Source organism: Camelus ferus, chromosome 30 (assembly GCF_009834535.1).
Source record: "Camelus ferus isolate YT-003-E chromosome 30, BCGSAC_Cfer_1.0, whole genome shotgun sequence".
NCBI classification, from domain to species: domain Eukaryota; kingdom Metazoa; phylum Chordata; class Mammalia; order Artiodactyla; family Camelidae; genus Camelus; species Camelus ferus.
Window position 1 is genome coordinate 8,199,463 of NC_045725.1, and position 19,572 is coordinate 8,219,034.

The following is a 19,572-nucleotide window of genomic DNA, read 5'->3' on the forward strand; positions in this document are numbered from 1 at the left end:
AGGCCGGACGGCAGTCTCTCACACACCCACTCACTGGGACCCCCAAACATCCTCACACGCTTCTAAGTGTTTCTGGAAGGCAGCACCACCCTCAGGAGAGAGTCTTGTTTAGTGCTTAGTACTTTAGGAATGGGAAGGAAAAAAGAAAGAAAGAAATAAAAAAAATGCTATAAAGGTCAGAGATGTAGGCACTAAATATTCCAGCAGGCAAAATTCAAATTGTCGAGGAAGAAATGGTACAGTGATATGACCCAAGATGCCTGGTTCCCTTGCCCACTCAGAACTCGTAAGACTGAATACAGTAATAAACCTGCAAATCACTTTTACTCATCAAATATCTTATGTATATCTTCTAAGCACTAGAAATAGATCAGTGGAGAAAAATGACAAAAATCTCTGACCTCATGGGTTCACGTTTGTATATTTCGACCAGGAACAGCAGAGCAGAGCCCCGGAGCAGAAAGAAGGCAGGGGGTACAGGGACTGAGCGGGAAGAAGAGGCTTGGTCAGAGAGGGGGCTTCGGCCGGTGCTGTCGGCCTTCTAGACAGCTCAGAAGAGACCGACTCTTACCCTGCAGGAGACAGGAGCTCACTGGAGGGTTTTTGGCAGAGGCTTGTCATAATGTGACTTCTTTCAGAACAAGAAGAGCACTCTGCTGGTGGTGTGGGCTGCAGGGAGCAGGGTGCAGGCAAGTCTGGTAACTGAACTGGGGCCACAGCCCCAGGGAGGCAAGGACTGAGAGCGGCTTCGACGAGGATGGCAGTGGTGGAGTCGGGCAAAGAGAAATGGCACTATGTTAGAGCACCACTGGTTGTCTCCATGTGTATACCAGATTTTGGGACATGAGCACCGCGCGTGAGCACGTGTAATACGTAAATCTGCACGTGCATATGTACTTATGTATATTTAGCAGAAATGGGGTCAGCTGTATCTATTTTTCTACAACTTGCATTTTTTTACTTGGTATTTTTTTTTAATGTCTTTGATAATAACAACTGCCTGTCCTGTAACTGTCTGGGTTCAAACCTGGCTTTTCTATCTATTAGTTCTGTGATTTGGGCCTATTTAACTTGTATAAGCGTCAGTGTTCCTATTAACACGCAGTGCATAGCTGAGCCAGGTGATCCAAGCTCCCCACCACGCATTCAGGATCTCACTTCACCAAGCCCACCCCCAACGCATACACACACACTGTGGGGGGAGACAGTGTGTACGGCGAGACCTAAGACAACACAGCTCATGAAAGCAGCACAAAGGAATGGAAATTCTCAGCAGAGACTGAAAAAATACAGGAGCTGGAGGACATTTTCCCGATCATCTTTTAATTCTGTGATCTGAAAAGAAGACGCCAATGGTAACGATCTGTCTGGGATTACAGCTAGACATGCTAAGTACTAAATTAAGTGAAAAAAACAGGAAAGAAAATGTGAATGAAAAATGTTGCCTGCCATGTCAGTAAATAAAGGATGTTGCAGCCATCAAGCCACTGCAGCCACCCGGGGCGGTGCACCCCAGGAGACACAGGGCGGGAAAGAACACGGTGCTGGCCCTAGACAGTGAAGGGGACTATCGAAGGAATGCTTTCAATGAGCCCAGACTCCTGCTGTCTTCCAGAAAAGTGCTAAATGCCTTAATTTGAGATACCTGTTTTTCTTTAATTACAGTAATTTTTTGATGTTCCAACTACCTGGTGTTTTTTGCAAAAACCCCTATATATCCTGGCCCCTCCCTTACCTCTTCAAAGCGATCTGAGAGGCTGCCTCCCAGATACGAAGTCCTCAGAAAATTGCCAAATAAAACTTATTTCTCATCTTTTACGTTGTGATTTTTTTTTCAGCATACAATTTCATTGTCTAAAAATACACAATTCTCCCACGTTGTCTGAAATTGCACCTACCTTTATTTAAATTGTATTGTTTTCCTCAACTATCAAGTTGCCAAATTGCTGTGTGTTAACCTGGGGGAAAAGCGTTACGGGGTTTGGAGTGGAAACAATGGGAAAAACAGTGCGCTTAAATCAAGTTTAAAAATGAAGCTTGACTGTGGAGAACAGAACAGGGTGAGAGCTGGGGTCAGGACAACTCAAGAGGGAAAGCCAAGAGTTCCTGTGGGCTGGACCCTATAGACCAAGAGGGGAGAGAAGTCACAAAGGGAAAGTAAATTCATGTTAAAGACAAGCTTCACTAATTTTAAAATTGGATCTAGGTCTAGAAATAATTTCCTCAACATAAGATTATAATTTTACCTCCTCCTTGTCCTTTTTGCATACTGCCATCTATTTCACAGAGCTTGTTGACTGTATATAAGATGTGTGTGTGTGTGTGTGTGTGTGTGTGTGTGTGTGTGTGTGTGTGTGTGTGTACACACCTATTCTCTGTCCTCTCATTAGCCTCCTTCATTTCATTTCTGACTCTGAGGTTCTGGATGAAGGAAAGCCAATGTCCTAACCCTAAAATATTTAATAAGTCAGGAAAACAAAGTGATAAAATTAGCAGAAGTTTTTCATTCGCTTCAATGAAAACACGGATAACAATCTGGCCCTACCCTGAGATGCCCTAAACTCTTTAAGTGGACAAAGAGCAGAACTAAAACTCCTGAGCATCTGTTTAGGCTCACAAATTCCTTGCATCTCTAAACAGACTTACAAAACCTCCTCTAGCACAGAATGACAACAGGCACGTATGGAAATACTGCAGAACACTTCACAAGAGGCACAAGCCTGCCTGGACAAACGGATTCACTGCAGCCCACCCGCCCCGCTGCCCACTGCCTGCTTCCTCCTTCCAACCAACAGCATTTGGGAAAAGTTGCCTTTTTTCAAAAACCGTGAGATAGGGCTTTTAAGAGCCCAAAATGGCTTTGAATGAGTGTTTTGATGCAAGTTTGGCAAAGCACACCTACCACAGAGGAAATGCTACTGGATATCTTCTTTTCATCTTTAATTTTAGGCCATTTTTATTAGAGGAAAGAAAGTTCAGGGTAAGCCTGGGGTCCTTTTTTCATTCCTGGTCTATTAAACACAGTTAATGTTGACTTATTGTTGGTAAAATTTGATAAAATACAATTGAGAGAGAGATAAAGATGAATCAAATTTCAGCCAGGGATCTGTAGCCTGGACCAATGTACAGATGAAAGGTGTGCATGTGTGCAAAGGAAATCAGATGTTTTCACGCCTCTGTTCCAGTTCATACAGGGACCTCTTGCTGCTCTTAGGGTTGCACTTCCTTTGCCCTAATCTGGCCATAAAGAGCAGCACAAGCTGACCCCTGCCATCTTCCTCAGCTTTCTGAACACAGGTCACAACAGCCTCCCTTCAATTACTCAAAATCACTGCGCTGCTTCCCATCACTGGAACGCATTTTCTCCCATCCTCACCTCATTGCTAATCATCCTCCAAACATATCTCCCCAGGACCCTGAAGGACTTCCTGAGCTTCCTTACCACCATCCAACATTTCCTGTGGCAGTAATATCTGAATTGAATTTGAGTTGAATAACACAGCATGTAATTTCTGGTTAAACGCCATGCTCACACACAAGAATGTATTGCCACGAGAGCAAGGACTGTTTTCCTTGCTCACTGGTGTGGTCTGGCTCTTATTAAATGACCTCATTCAGTGAGGGCAATGCATAAATGGCACATCAAATTAATGGAAGAAACAGTGGAACAAAGAAGAAAAAAGCAACAAAATTATAGGCAATAAGAGTGCATCCAATATAAAAATCAACTCCCTTAGCACAGGACAGGGGACACTGTTTCCACAGCAGTAACTGTTAAACTGACCTGGGGTTTGAGAAAACTAGCAGCCACGGCACGTCTGGAGAAGTGCACCGTGCCAGCCACAGCTGAACTCACGTCCTGGTCCTGTTCCAGCTGCGAACAGAGCTCATCATATCTGGACGAGCACGGTGTAGGGGAGAAAAAAAGTTCCCTTCTTTTCTTCTAGGTTCTTTGGCTGGTCTAATAGTTAAACTGACATAATACAGATTAACAGAGAAAAACAAATCCAACTTTGTACATATGGGAGCCCCCTAAAATAGGAGGCAGTCAGGAAACAGGCTTATATATACCATCCTGAGCTAAGGAGAAGGGGGTGGGGGTCTGGAGCTTCAAGGGGAAGAAGATAGTTCACAGGAAGATGAGAAGAACTAACGTCTGGTTATCAATGGTCGGGCGTCCCATGCAGACAAGTCTTTCTGATACAAAAAGTCATCTCTAGTAGAAGCTCTCTTCCTGCCACGGGTCCCCTATCTAAATTCCTTCAGGCAGGTAAGCAAGAGATAAAAAGCTTTTCCACAAGTCTGCTGAATCTTAATGGCCTTCAGCTCAAAACAAGCCACGTGGCAAATTGGCACATTTTGGAATGATCTACTCCCCTTCAATGTTCAATTCTGAGCCTCAGAATTAAAGAAAACATTAAAACACTGAAGCAAAGCAGAGGGTGACGAGACATGTCACAGGGTGAGATGGAAACTTGGGTGGATATCTGAATGTAACTCAAGTGTCTGAAGGGCTCTGATGATAAAGCAGTTTAAATTTATTCTTTATAGCTACTGAGGAAAGAATAGGGTAAGTTTTTGGTTCAAAAAAGGAAAAACATTTTAAAAAAATAATCAAAGTTGTCTATTGGTTTCTGGGGAACTGAGTTCCTGTTGGAAGAAGCCTGAAAGCACAGGTTATGTGACTGAGCTTGGGTCAAAAATCAAGGATGGAAAGATACTGGAACAGATGAGCTCTGGGAGTTCGTTTGTTTCTGACATTCTAATTTGACACAAGAGATGTCAGTAATTTTTATAATTCCTGAGATCACGACAAAGGACTTAACAGCACATTAAATCATCTTAAGTGCAAATAATCTGCACTCTTCTTCCCTGCCACAAACTATGGAATTAAGCAGTACTTTAAATGAACATCTCTATTAAAATTAGGTTCCAGAGATAGGGTAATTTGAGCACCTTCCCAGAACTTGCACTATATTTGAATTAATGTTATTTTGTTCGTTGTTAAACAAACAAAAAAAAGTGTCTGGGCCAGTTCTGCTTGAAGAACCTTCTGGAAATCTTACTATTATAGGAACACCATTTTGAACTAAGCCAATTTGATTCCATGTGCTCCATCATTAGCATCTGTCAATGTCTGCCAATTATTGTCGGAGCACCTAGATTTCTTGACAAAATTTCCAAGATGCTTCTGGGTCTGGAGTACCCAAATTGGCTGATTTATTAATCTCTCAATAGAGTATTAATAGACATATCAGGACATTTCTGCTTTCAGCAAGTTAAACTAAATTATGTGTGTGTGTGTGTGTGTGTGTGTGTGGTGTTTCTGTAAATGTGTGTATGTATATAATTGAACATAATAGAGGGTCAAGACAAATCTGGGGTAGACAAGAATTTCCAAATTTAAAACCTTTTAATCACAGCATGTCATCTTTGCTCTCCTATATCCACAATTCTCCTGAGATCTCTGTTCCTGATTTTCAAAGGTGAGCTGCTCTGGCTGGAGGAAATGTGAGAGTCGTTGCAAATGTTTATCCACAGGTGTAAACTTCCATTACCTCCGTAGGTTTTTGTACTGAGATTGTGAAGCATTTCCCAGTCTGGTATTTCGCATATTAGTGGATGGCCCCATTATCTAATCTGCTGATGTATTTTGAACAGATGTTAATTCCGGTCTTTTTGTCTTCAGGAATCTACACAAATCTTTAAAACTTAAGTCCATCTGCCAAACTATCCTGTCCAAAATGAAGCATGGCTAAATTTAAATTTCATATGGATTCTTTCTCATCTGTTGCAGTAATTATTTTTCACACTGACTTTTTTTGTGTGAATCCATTCAGTCCATTTCTATAAATTTGTTCTCTGGTATACTGCCATTATAAGGTCAATTCTCATCACCATTAGCCACAGACTGCCATCATCATTATCCAGTTATCTCAGATTTTCATTTAACATTTCTATGATTATCTGCATAACATCCTGCAGCCTTCTTTATTTTCTTAGTCCTATGCCCAGATCAAGAGTTGTTTTATGAAGATAAAGCTGTGTGTGTGTGTGTGTGTGTGTGTGTGTGTGTGTGTGTGTGTGTTTTCCCTAAGATTTTGAACAGCTGTACACTGTTTCCCCTTGGACTCCTTCTCTATGCTATTGATAAGAAGAAAAAAATAATTTTCCTTCTACCCTCCAGCTTCTTGGCTGAGAACCCCCCTGTAATAAAAGGCAGTTTACCAGAAGAAAAACTATTAATCCGAATTTTAACAACATGTATACCCCTTGTATACGTGAGAGATACTCAGGAAAGCTGAGTAACTCCCAGACCCGGCCCAGGCCATCACCGGAAATACCATATCAGGCTAAAAACACAAGAAATGTTGTTGGGGGTGGGACAGGGGTGGGGAGTGCAGTGGGAAGGGAGCCAGGTATGGGAGGTGGTTATCAGGCAAAGCACACTGAACAAGGGTGTGGTGGTTCTGCAGATCTGAGCCTCTTTCTTCTCCACTGATAAGAGTTTCTAGAGGTTTAGTCACCTTCCTCTTCCCTGTACAGGAGACGGAGACACTTTCAAATGAAGATTTCCCTTATGAATGCAAACGTCTCTTCCAAGAGGGCAACTTCTACTTGGTTTTCAGAGCTTTTCTTATGTTTGCTTTTTCTTAGAAATAACCAGCTCAAAATGACCCTTATGCCAAAGCAGCACATTTTGGGGTGGCAAATTCTGCTCCCTGTCACTATCTTCTGTCTATGGTTTTACAGAGTTAGCTTAGCAGGTGCCTGGTTGTTCCTGGCATATCTAGAGTTAGGTGACTAGTAAACAATCTGACTTAAAATGTCAGAATTTTAAGGGACCAGATATGAAAATTTAACAAAAATGAAGACAAACTTCCAAAGTACGAATTATAGAAAATGTGTACAAGGATCCGGTATGTATCCAATTAGCTTGCTTTGGAGTGTGTTTATATAAAGGGCTTGACTCTCTTCAATGGGGCCTGACATTGGAGAAGGTTCCTCACAGCAGGTGTAAGGCTCTCCACACTGCAAGCAAAGGGCAAAGGCTGTGGACTTTGAAAAACTCCCTACCACACATTCCTGCAGGCTGTTAGCTATTCCCACAACCTTATGGTGACTTCAAAAGAATACTGGTTCTTTCATCAAGAAGAAAAGAAGAATGGCTCAGAACAGTGGCTTCCAATTGTGTTCTATCAAGTCCTAGGATTTCAAATTTACATGTAACTGCTTCAGATGAGCACCCCATTTACCTGGGAGGGTGCTCCACTCAGAGCACCTCTGCCTTCATATGTTTCTTATATTACGTATTAATACAGGACTTAATCAGGGAGGGAATCTAGCTTTTCTACGTTTGAAAACTACTGCTTTATAATCGACTATTCTAAAGTTGTTTTTTTTTTAATTTAGTCTGGCTTTGATGTAACATTATGAAGCCCTTAATAGAGGTATATTTTGTTTTCATTTTATTTCACTCCCTTGTAAGAGGGTTTTTATTTAGTGAACATGGCTTTAAAATGCAATTAATTGAGGTTCAACATACAGTAAAATTCACTCAAGTTACTTAAAAACGTTTTGCTTTCCCCTTAGGGCATGTGGAATCTACACTTTTCAAATAAAACATTTCAAGAGTATGCATCCAAAAGATTTTTATATGATAGTAGGAGGCAGTTGATAACTCCAATCTGAAAGTTGTATATATTAATGTTATTGTCGCTGAGGGGTGGGGAAATACGCCACTCCAAAATATGCCACTTTGGCATAAGGACTATTTTTTTTGAGACAGAGGCACTTAAAAAATAGCAGAAGCAGTCAAGGCATTCTAATTTCCCCTTCTCCTCTTAAAAACAGGAGGTGAAAACGCCTGTGTAAAAGATGCCCTGTCTGCACCAAAAGGGAAGACACGTTCTTCTACAGGATCAAAGCTGAAAATACTGCACACAAACAGACCTTGCTAGAAGGATGCTCATCTTTCTTTAGCCTCCCTGTATATTGTTCTTATTGTCCCACAATCTTTGTTCAACTCAGTAGAAAAGTATTTAGTCACATCTTTGGATTTTCACTTCTTTATAAGGACTCTGATTTCATGGAAAACATACATAAATCTGTATGCTTTTCTCCTGTTGATTAGTCTTAGGTCAGTTTAATTCTCAGCCACAGTCAAAAAACCCCTAAGAAGGCAGAGGTGAGAATTTGCCTCCCTTACATTGTCATACTTTATGGTGAAGAAATTTAAGAACTTAATTGTTCATTATTTTCATAAGCATTTTCTGAAAAAAAAAAAAATCTAAATCCTGGCTGCAGGCATATTGTCATCTAACCTTCACTCAGAGCTAATGCAGCCCTTGATTTTAGCAAGAGGTTTATTTTTGTTCCTTTCCATAAGAGAACATCAGTTTCTCCCCTTCCTGGTTGATGGCCTTCATCGTCCCATCCTGCACCTTGTCTTTTGTCGGAAAATTCAATCTCTACTCTGCTTCACATAGATATACGTTATTGTATAAAAATAAGAAAATCCTGGTTGGAGTGAAAATAAAATTGAGGAGGAGCAGCGCCAGGAAAATAAGCAAGTTCCTGTCGTGACCCACACTGTACGGGTGGATCAAAGAGGAAAACAGGAGAAAACACAGCCAAGAGGTGAAATACGGTCCACGGGGAGAGAATTCGTACTCACGGTCCCTCCTGTCCACACTGGTGAAATTCAAAACGGAGCAGAATTGAAGACAGCCAAAACGAGAGGACATCAGGTTAGCACTACCTGTGTGTATCAGGAGATGAGTACAAGGCATTAGCGTTCCCTGAGCACTTTAACAGTGAGCACCGTATTCTGTTCAGGAAATACTTCATCTCACTGGGTTTCTCCTGCTGCAGGTCAAGGCTGTACTTGGTAGAGCCCCGTCATTTGTGAGGACGCCAGTGGACATCCTTTATATTAGCCTGCTACAGAAAGACTTCAGGAAGTTGAATGAGACATGGCAACAGGCTTCGGCGTCCGACGCAGAAATGTCTCTTAGGGAAGGGCAGGCAGTAAGAGCAGAGTGAGGGGCACGGGGTGACGGCTGTGCTGACGACAACGGAGGTTCAGCCACGTGGGCAGGGTGTGTTTTTCAAGAACTGCAGTGGTTTTCTGTTAAGATTCAAACAAACTGCTTCCAAGTTAAACCAGTAAATTGTCTCAGCTGCTCTTGCAACCGAAAAGCGAAACACCTGGGAACACTTCCGCAAGCCCCAGATGTCTGGTTTCTGAGACAGTAATTAATCATGAGCATAAGCCCTGAGGGCTGCATTCATCTAGCAGTTACTTGATGAGCACCTATAATTATCAGACACCGTTCCAAGTACTGGGGATACTGCAGAGAATAAAAGTGACAAAAAGTTCTTTTTGACGGGGAATTTATATTCTAGTGGGAAGGAACAGACCATTAACAAAATAAATACACCGTATGGGAGGTGGTTGGAAAGGCGCAGAATTTGCCACCCCAAAATGTGCCTCTTTGGCATAAGGATTATCTTGAGCTGGTTATTTTTAAGAAGCAGCAGACAGAGGCAAAGAGTAGACCCGGGCAGGGAAGAGCAAAGGCAGACGCACTGAGGTGGAAGCAGATCAGAATTATCTGTGTTACAGCACGGAGTTCACTGGGGGCAGCGCAAGATGAGCAAGAAAACGACCGTGAGAGGGGACAGGAGAGGGACCGGAAGGGAGTGCGCATCGTCCACGGCCTCGTAGATGGTTGGAATCAGTCTGGCTCTTCTCTGCCTGAGCTGGGAAATATGGAACCTTTTGAGCAATAATAATAATTACAGTTTTCCTTATTGGAACATATTGTGGAGATGATTTGTTAAATTGAAAGTGAAGGAGCAGGGGAGAGAGTTACATACAGCAGAAGCCACAGCAATGATCTGGGAGAGAAGCAGTAATGGTCTGGGGGAAGAAGCCGGCAGGGTAAAGGAGAACTGACTGGATTCTGGAGATGCTCTGAAGGTAGAGCTGGATGATTTGCTGAAGGATTAGCCACCAGATTTGTAAGAAAGAGAGGAATCGGTGAAGAGTGTCGGATTTTTTGTTATCATTCCTGCTTTTGTTTTCACTAGTTACATGTTTCTTTGTTTTTTTCGTTTGTCTTTGTTTTTTTGTCCTGAGCACCTGCAAGGATAGGGCTGTCACTAACCACAGTGGAGACCATTCAATCCTCGTAGTTCGGGTGGAGGAAGGCACTCAGGACAAACCCCAGTCCTAGTGATGGGTCAGCAGGAATGGTAATTAAGAGCTGGGCAAACGCAGGAGAGCAGCAGTCACCGCGGGAACGCAGGATACAGCAGTGTCGGTTCCAACCTCATGCGAAACTGGTCCCCGAACGTGGAGGGCAAGGCGAGGCCGCAGGGGCACCGCTCCAGACTGGCAGGCGGCAGGCTTAACACGCAAAGGGGCTTCTACCTGAGGCTGGGCTTGAGCGGCTGCACCATGAGGAGACCTCTGACCTTGCAATCCAACACGGAAACTCAGTTTCTTATAGCTTTGCCCTCCACTTTCCATGTCATAATTCAAGAATCGGATTCTTTATTCTTATTCCACATGCCAAATAAAATATAACAGAATTCCACCGACATGGGCATCTTTTAAAGGAATGCCTTCTCTTGTATATGAGTTATAATGACATATTTTCGTTTCAAAAAGACCAACAACCTCACCGGGTTTGTGAGGGTGTGGATGCTGGGGGAGAACAGGTTCTTGCCTCGCGCAGGAAAGAATCCAAGAGCCAGGCATGGTAAAGTGGAAGTAAGTTTATTAGGAAAGATACACACTCCACAGACAGAGTGCGGGCAGCCTCAGAAGGCAGGGGAGAGAGCGACCACGAGGTGCGGAGTTGTCAGGTTTCATGGTCATTTTATCAGTAATTTCACACGTTAACAAGTAGGAGGATTATTCCAACTACTTTGGGGAAGGGGCGAGGACTTCCAGAAAATGTACCCCCTACCTTTTGACCTTTTAAGTCAGCCTGGGAACTGTCACGCGCCTGTGGGTGTGCCGTGAGGCTCCAGGTCCACTGGAAGTCGAGTCTTCTGCCATCCTGGTTCTAACCAGTTTGCCCTGTCCTCGATGGCAGTGTCACTCCTTCAGTGGTTGTGCCCTGCCCCCTTTCCTGCCACTTCACAACTTTAATTCCCTTTTGCCACGTAACACACAATATTCATCAGTTCTGTAGATTACAATGCGGACATCTTTGCAGAGTCATTCTGTAGCCAACCATCACGTTCTATAGAGTTTCTTTGCTCTCAATAATTCTGGACCAGTGAAAAATTGAAATTTAATACCACACATTTTCTATCCTTAGCAGTTTGAACATCCTGTTGATTAATGATTTCGGGGGGGGGGATAAAATGAATTAGCCCAAAATGTATATTCATACATTTGTCAATGTTTGGAATTCTATGTATATAACTTTCAATTCAACAAGTCCATTGGGCACCTATTTTGTACAAAACACAGTACTCGTGACTCTAAATAAAGCAGACACAATCTCCTTACTAAAATCACAAGCCAGTGAAAATGAAAGAGACTAAAAATATACACAAATAAATATATTTTAAACATCTGAAATTTCTGAATATTTTAAAACAAAATGTATTCAGCAGCCATAGTGTCTGTTTTACCTTATAATTGGGTAAAATATGTTTGTCTTCTCTATTTTTTCTCTCCTTTAACACAAGGCTATGCATGTGTTTGATTTTGCACAGTGAGAGAGCTGTGTTTAAACCCACATTAATAACATAGACAGTATTTTCAAATGATAGCTGGCAATTCTCTTAAGGTGGACTGAATAGTCTTTGAGATGACACGCAGTCTCAATCTTCCATCATTCTGCCTGGTTCATTGCTCACTCTTGAAGAAACGAGGTATTAACAGTCCTGTGTCACAGATACTGAAATGGGAGAAATGGATGTGACCTCACTGAAATTTTTCAAAATAACAGACGATATAAACACAAAGTGACTATGAGAGTTAATCAAAGTTTCTAAGACTAGACGATGCTGACAGCATCGTTTAGGACTTAAATAATTACACTAGAACAGGGAAGGCGGACGTACGCGACACTTCCCATGACAAGATTTTTGCCCAATCAGTTTCTTCATCATATGGTCTTAATCTCAGATCATCTGGATGTCTTTTGCCCTGAACATTTCTAAGGTTTTTCTAGAAATTAGAATCAGAGAATTTTACAGTAGATGGAGATTCTCAGGATTATACAATGGCTTTCTTTGCACTTTTTGTTTCTCCAGTGAAGAGAATGGAAGTCAAGTGGCACCTTGAGTTGAAAGGTTCTAGTCAAGTATTTTTCCAGGAAGAGAGACCTACAGGTCTGCAGGTGAATCAAACGGCCAGTAGTTTTCCATTCAGTTCCCATGAACACTTCTCAGGCATAAATGCTATTTTGACTATAAACTGGCTTAGAAAAATCTCTCAATTTCACTTAGATCTTACCAGTTATTTTTTAAGAAATATAATTTAAAGCAGCTATTGGAATACAATGCTTTATTTTTTCTAGTTATAATTTTGCAGTTTTTAAACATTAAAAATATTGATACTACTATAATTCTCCCATCATCAGAGATACTTACTGTTAAAAGTTTGACACACAGTCCACCAGATTGTTTCCATGTGGATACTAAGAAAGAAAGCAACATAAAATCATATTAAAAGCCTAACTCTCTGAATTTGTATACATTTTTTTCTGCCTAGCAAGCCTTCCTTTTCAGCACATCTTTCTAAAAATTACATTCAGTTACTCATCCTTCATTAATACTTCCTTATATTCCTGTTACTAATGAAGACTTCTTTCCCTCTCCAGGAACAGGCTTTAGCTTAGAGTTTCTTGATAATGCTTATTCCAGTGGTGGAGTTCTATTTGCAGGCATTTCTGAATCTATTTAGAGGACAGTGGAGGAAATATTTAATGTTAGATCAAACCGTTAATCCGTCTTCATAAAATCAAAATGACAAACTAAGTAAGGCTGCCCCAAGATAAGATCTCCAATTCCATAAAGTTCAAAGCTATGTGAGTCTCGCTTCTCTCTCTTCTTTGCACAGCGGGCATTCATATTTACACCCATCATAAGAAAAATAAAACCCAAAAGCAAAAGCTTTAGAAAGGAAAACTCCAAGAACAATTTGATTTCCTTTTCCCCAAATCTGGCATTCTCAATGGCAGTTTAATTTACTGCAGAATGTTTATTATGCTAAATGTAAATGACTTCAGTTGAACTGAGTCCCCCTACTCCTGAAGGTAGGACCGCATTGCACAGGATGCAGGGAGCATCTGCACTTTTCTGTGTGTTTTTATTAGTCTGGACCTTGTAAGTACCATCTTCAGGGTGTGATTACCTGTATATTTCTTTGCCTAATTTATCCTCTAGGCATATGAGCTCGTGGAAGGCAAGAATTGTATAGTTTTCACCTTTAAATTCCCTTATTTTCGGCAGAGATTCTGACATATATAAGTTCAATAAATGTTTGTTGAATTAAATTTAATGGAAAACAAAGCCACTATGTATGTTGGTTGATCCCAGACTTTCTACTAGTGAGGAGGTTTAAGAGTTTCCCATTTTATACATTTCCTAAGCATAATTCTCAAGCATCTCATGCTCTTTTTACTCTATGCTTCACCTAGAAAGAAATCAACCAATGCTACAAATCTGAAGACAAATGCTTGATATTTTAGTTTAAAACCTCTAGACTTCAGTACGTTTTAAGACTAATGGGAGAAAATAAGTATTTAATTGGTTTTACTGGCAGGTCTGAGACTCCAAAAGTAAATTTCACCAGAGTGAAAATGGCCTGTGAAAGATTTTCTGTAACCACAGTTGAAATTAGCATGTTGTTACAAGGAACCGATCCTGGATTTATATGCAGTTAAAAGAAGAAGAAGATTGACTGTACTGAATTCACTAGAAGTAGGAAGTAGGCTTGGCATGAGCTGGTAATCCTAGCAGTGAAAACACACAGGAACACACACACACACACACACACACACACACACACACACACACATACACACCTGGCCCATAATTTTACAATAATCAGAGATGCTGGGTGAAATGAGATGCCAAGGCAGCATCCATTTCAGGCCATCCCCTTTTGTGATAGGTTATCTTCCCTCAGTATCTGTCTCTCTGTCTCTCTAGGGACCTAGGGGTGTCCCACTTATTATAGGACATAATGTGATACGGCAGTAATTAAGTGTAGTGCAAACAGCAGATCAATTAAGGAAAGAGCTGTGTTGCCTGGAAACGAATAAAAGTTTGAACATAATATTTTATCAAAACATATTTGAGATTTAACAACTGTCTTCAACATTTTACTTAGTATAAATGTATTATATATAGTTCGTATATAGAGATTGAAGAACTATTTCCAAGAGTCAGAAACAGAGTAAGAAATTTAAGACTCTTCATAAAAACAATCCGACAAAAGCCTTAAAGGACAGTATAATCATTTTACAAGTGCAACTCTTCTAAGATTTACGTTGTTTATTATTCTCTCACACTGACTTCTTCAAACGCTGAGGTCACACAACTGTGTATTTACTCATACACTGTGATGTATTTTTTGGTGTGTGTAAATTATGAGTATGGGAGAACTCAGGAGGAAAGGGCATGAAAAGAAAGCTGGGGAGATACTGACAGAATGCGAGAGCGAGAGATTTCTAGTGTTTCAGCAGTCCAAATATATGAGTCATCTGGATCGCTTGCAAATTGTGCTGTCTCCAACACAAGCAAAGACTGTGTAGCTCAGAGACATTTTCTCGTCTCCATTTTGTCTGGAATTCTTGAAATGCAAGGTTACGTCTCTATCCAACATACTGCGTTCTGATACAAATTTATTAGTGTGAACTATAAGGTAAGACAATGTGATTAAAAGCGGAAATAAAATTAGATGGAGAAGTCCTACTAACAGTACATTTTGAGCTCTTCAGTGATTTTTAAAGAAGAAGAAGAAGAAAAACAGCAAAATTATCTTGTTTTGCATGACTCCTAAATTTGCCTCCAGTTTACAAAATACTCATTTCTGACTTATCAGTCTTTTTCAAGTTTCTAGAGATAGCAGAAAGACATGTAGAAGCTCAGTTTTCTACCAGAAACATAAATATTAAGGCACTTTAAAATTCCAGGCAGAGTTTTCTCTCCAATAAATCATGGGAAAATGTGCTTTCTAATTAAAGAGAAATGGACATCACTTCAGAACGGCAAACAATAATAATTGCAAGGAAATCTGTATTTTGATCCCCATACTTAGTAAGAATGGGTGGTCAAATATAATAATGCTGTAGATTGTGGGTTCTTCTCTCTGTTTATTTTATAAAAGCTTTATCACTGTAATGTAAATGAAATTTTCAATTTCACCTTCTCCTGGGGATCCAAACATTTTCACAAAGAAAGGACAGATGGACGAAGCATTAAATGACTGGCCTATTTAGCTACAGGTCCGTAAACTACAAAACCTCACAAATTTTGTAAATGCAATCTAAGATTCTTTGAACAACGCATTAATATGTATTTCTCTTTCATCATACCTCTGGCTGTCCCGTCCGGGGTGTTCCTTTAGCAATCCATCATTTCTTTCTACCTGGCCCCCAGCCACTGATTTATCTAAAATTCTTTTTATTGTCATCGCTAAACATTTGGGAAAACACACACACACACGCACACACACACACACACACACACACACACAGCTGGCCTATAGTTTTACAATAATCAGAGATGCTGGGTGAAATGAGATGCCAAAGCAGCATCCATTTCAGGCCACTCCCCTTTGTGACAGGTTATCTTCCCTCAGTATCTGTCTCTCTGTCTCTCTCTCATCTCACCAGTTTTCTTCACGTGTCTCTCTCTCACACACATACAAACACAAAATCACATGTCTGAGACAGGTAAGTGAACAACTCTGAAATGTATGAGGTTCTGTCTGCCTCTCTTGTTGAATAATAACACATTCACATTCACAATAACACAATAGCATTTCACTTCTCATCCCTTCCAGCTGTTACCACAGTGCTCCTGGTCCAGAGCAGAACAGTAACGAATGCTATTGAACCGAATGATTCCAAACACAAAAGAATGTTGCAGTCCAGAGAAAGTAAAATGAAGGACAGAAAAGAAAATGATTCATTTTTTGAATATCAACTATATTCTAGACACAGTACTAAAGATGTTGTACATATTTCTCTTGAGATTGCAAGGTATGTAGTAATTTTATCGTTTGCCAGATGAAGAAATGGGCTCACGATGGAAAAATAAACCACCCAGCCTAGGTCAATCTCAGTGCTCAGGGGCAGAGTCAGAATTTCAACCCACAATGCTCTGGCACAAAGGCTGTTTTACTTCTATTAATTGGAGGGCTTGCATTCTCCTAGGTGAAATCTGAAACCGGCCCCCTGTACATGGAAGCAAGGAGAGGCTGAAGAAGGAGGCAATGCTCCACGTTGGTAGGGGGCAGTTCTCATCAGCAAGGGAACTTAATAGGAGGCTTGTCTTGGGCGACCACAAGCAAGCAAATCTCTCCCCTGCCGGAATCTTAAAAGTCTACACAGAGGCTTTAACAGGATTCAATCGCTTACTCAGTCCAGATGGTCTCAACAACACAGTGCTCCCTCAAGGGTAAGTTCTTGAAACGGCTGCTAACAGGAATAGCAGGTGGACAGGCCATCCCAAGGATGGGCAGGGGCGGGGCATAGGGATTTTTGCCTGGTCCAGCTTGTGAGTCAGCCAGCGGTCACGTCTTCTTAGGGATTTCCTCCAACAATTAGGTTTTGGGTAAGTTGTTAGAATATTAAAATGTGTTGTTTGGATATCCTCACATCCAAACTCTTGTGTCTTCCGTCTTCTAGGAATGGCATCGGTAATCGGACTTACATCAGAGTTCTATAAACTGTCAGAAGCAAGAGGAGATTTGGGCATACGATATAAAATATACACTTTTTTATATGTGTGTGTGTATACATATATGCACATGGTTGGATCCTCTTAGTAAAAGCTTTGCTCCCCTGACTATTTAAAACATGGTCGTTAAATCAAATGTTGAGGGCTCTAAGAGAGAGACCACGGGGAATTATTACAAATAAAGTCCATTCTAGATGTTTTCACTGGTAACTCAATGGCCGCTTCCTTGCCCTTTGGTCGAAGGTGGCAGGTCATGCACAATGCTCTGTGTAGGCTACCGGGAGAAAAGCAGTTTCTCTAACTCATTATGTGTTAAATAATTCTATGACCTGTGAGGGCGTTGTGAGGGATCCAGAAAGTTGTGGATGCATCTGGGTCTGCGTGTCTCATTTACTCAGTGTCACTTGAGCAATTACCCCCTGGTGGGTGGGGAGGCTGTATATAAGCTCTGGAAGTTAAGGGGACAAAGGTCCCATCTAACTGCTGTAACTCTGCAGCGGTGCGTCAGCGCCCCAGGGAAATACCAGGATGGCTGCCCGACCAGAGGGAGCCATGGAAGGTGCTGGAACCAGTCCCCTCAGGCTGACCAAACACTGCATCATCTTCCTGGGAAACTTCTAGCTACTGCTGGGATGATGAAAGAGAAACCCGTTTCTTGAACCTACATGAAAAGGCCAGTTTTCCTTCCCTTTCTCACACACACACAACACAATGACTCTCTCTCGCTAGCTCTCTCTCTCTTTTCAAAGCCTTCAAAGTGAACGGTATTTAGGCTAAAGGACTACTAAGAGCTAATTTCACTTTTTTGGGGAATTATGACTCATCAAGAATTGTTCATAGAGGAGCTTTGAAGGTTATGTCAGCATAGTTTAATACTAAGAAATTCACCAGAGGCTTTAAAAAAAAATTATCCAGTATTTTTTTTAAATCTCAAAGGTATATGGCTTATACCTTTACAGAAATTTTTTACAGAAAAACAGGATAATTCTAAAATTCACCAAAAATACAAAGACTTTCATCTCTGAAACTTTTGAAACTTTTGGCTGCCCCTCCTCTCTTTACTGGAGGGGAAAAAAAAAAACAAGGAAAAGTGATTTTTATGACTTTTCCAGAATTTTAGAGTAGTTTCTTCCATAACTGAGATGATTCCCTGGTGGCATTTCCATTCAGAAAAACCACAAACATTTTTAAAGCTTTTTCCTCATATGAATTTTAGTGGAAAACACTGTCAGAATAAAAAGCAGCTCACACGTAAGCTCTTTTGAGACCGCCATGAGCTCAATTTCATGGGGTTTTGAGTTAAGTCTTCAAAACTGCTCTTTGAATTTGGCCTTAAAGACACTACCATCTAATTAATTATTTTTAATACCTTTTAGGGAGAGGCTTGTGGAAATAAGCCCTTACGCAGCAAGTACCCTACAACCACACACCTCACAGGACCACACGCACCTGGCCACCCGTCTCTGGCTCCTGAACGAGGAGACGGGGCGCCCGCGCTGTGTGGAGAGGAAGACAAGAGGGGTGCCTGGCTCCTGTCACACTGCACTCCCTCCTCTTTCTGGGGCTGCCAGTCCACCCTAACGCTGCCTGACGTAAAAACAACCTTGTGACTCCCTCCCGTCCCAACAGCACCGTCTGTTCTAAGGTTTTTCAGAACTCGAGCCCTGGCAATCAGCCTTCCCGCTGTAGACATGGTTGGCTTGGTGGCTAAAGGCATCGATGTTTTCTTTCCTAAGTGCGTCAAGACCCAGAGTCAAAACCATTTACGTACCATATGCTTACTACTGATTTTCACACACTTAGACGCCTTGTATCAAGAATCATTCATTTGGAAATACGAAATGAAACATTCGGGGCCTTTCTCAGCAAGGTAGCTGGCACTCAGCAGGTGATACTGTGGCCAGGGAGGACTGAGGGTTCAGGGCCTTGGGTTAACGCTCCCCCCGGAAGGTCACAGCAGCGGGGAAGGGACCCCAGCTCCCACCTGCTCCCCCGGACATCTGTAGCTCTGACGGTGCTGTGCGGTTTTGAACATTACTTTATAACATCATTCACTTTTGATTATAAATAATGAATTAAACGTGTTATCCTTTGTAAACATTAGACATGCGGCAAGTTCCAGAACTCAAGGATTTCTTTCACTCTAAGGTGTTCGGAAAGGAACACCCTTCCACGACACGTCAAAACGTAACTGAGACAGTGCTCCATGCGCCAAACCAGACAACTGAGAACATCCGGACTGAAGGTGCCCAGGCAGCTTCATTATCAGCCGGGAGGACCTGAGCCAGTGGTCAGAACTCTGCGGCCCAGGGACAGTTTTGCAGCCCACATTGAAACGGAGCCAAATGTCAAGATAAACACAGCTCAGGGGCAGATTCCATCACAGATTCACAAGTTAGAAACCTCCAAGAGAACTGTGAGCTAAAGAGGGTTTCAGCTGATAACGCTGAAATTTGACTTCCACTAAATACTCAGAATTAAAGGACATAAAATTCAACCTAAAAAGTCTATGAGGCAAAAAAAAGTGAAAGTTTCGCTCTCTGCTAACTTGATACCAGAGGGAAATTGAAAATTTGTTTTACAGATGTTTTGCACAGATGTTCAATGTCAGAGCAATACATTATAAGACAG